Raw genomic sequence first — 1,321 nt, 5'->3', positions numbered from 1 at the left:
TCATTTAATCATTAATCATTAAATCATCATTTAATCATTAAATATAATTAATTTAAGAATAAAATTTTTTAAGTTCGATCATTATTTTATGCTTTATTGACACTGAATGCCTTTAAAATCATATCGAGAAATGAAATCGAATATATCGAATATATTAAGATTATTATTCAACATTAACATTAACAGAAAAACATTTGGAAGATATTACTATCAATATTTAATTTTAATTAATTGTTCTTGACTATTAATAGTCATTTCAGATGAGTTTAATTATTTTTTAAAATTAAGTTCATCATCTTCTTTTTGCTTACGAAAAAGTCAGTTTCAACAAAAAAAAAAAAGAAACGAGAAGGATATCTAAAATTCTCGATCCTTTCGGATGAAGTATATACCTGTATGATTGCTTTTGGTGGTGAAAGAACATCTCGTTATTTTCCCGCTTTCACGATATTAATATTTCATCGTACTTTTAAAGATAGCTGCGTGAAGTTGATTCGCGTAACGCGTATAATAGTATGATTCGTATGATATGTACGGTTCGTATGATATGTATTATTCCAGTGATATCGGAGAAGCGAAGAACATAGCTGGCACTTTCAAAGTACATGTGTGCTGTGCGTATGCATAACGTTACTTATGTATTAATGATTGAAGAGAGATTTCAAGGCACAATATATGAGATATGTGTTGATGTATTCTGTCTATATCTATATCTTTCATATGCATATATTTATTTCTTCATCTTCGTATGCTTATCATAGAATGCGATTCCTTTAACTAAGAATTCTTTAACCCTCCAGAGTGACAGTGAATCTATTGGATTAATTTAATTATGAATTTCTTTGACAAAAATGTTAAACAATTTAATTTATTTTATATAACATTTGCAAATTTAAATCATTTTTATTAAAATATGTTAGAACAGTAAAGACGCACTAATGTATATTAAAGCTGTTTTGCTTTAATTTAACATTGATTTAGTTTTATATGAATATAGAAAGTAAAATATAGAAAATATAGTAAAATATAGAAAAATATAGAAAGTAAAATATTTTGAATTGTAAAATACAGATTTTACTTAAGCATAATAAAATTTATTATTGAAAATTTTGATTTAATTTGTTTTCATATGTATATTAAACACATATTTTTAATTAATCAATTTATGTATACGACAACTTTAATATGCATCGGTATACATTGAGTGCAGTCAAAACTTGGGGAAAAAAAATTATATATATATATATATATATATATATATATATAGTATATATTATTATATATATATTATTATATATATATATATATTATTATATATATA

This window comes from Atta cephalotes (assembly GCF_000143395.1).
Source record: "Atta cephalotes unplaced genomic scaffold scaffold00032, whole genome shotgun sequence".
Classification (NCBI taxonomy): domain Eukaryota; kingdom Metazoa; phylum Arthropoda; class Insecta; order Hymenoptera; family Formicidae; genus Atta; species Atta cephalotes.
This window is presented reverse-complemented; position numbering follows the sequence as displayed.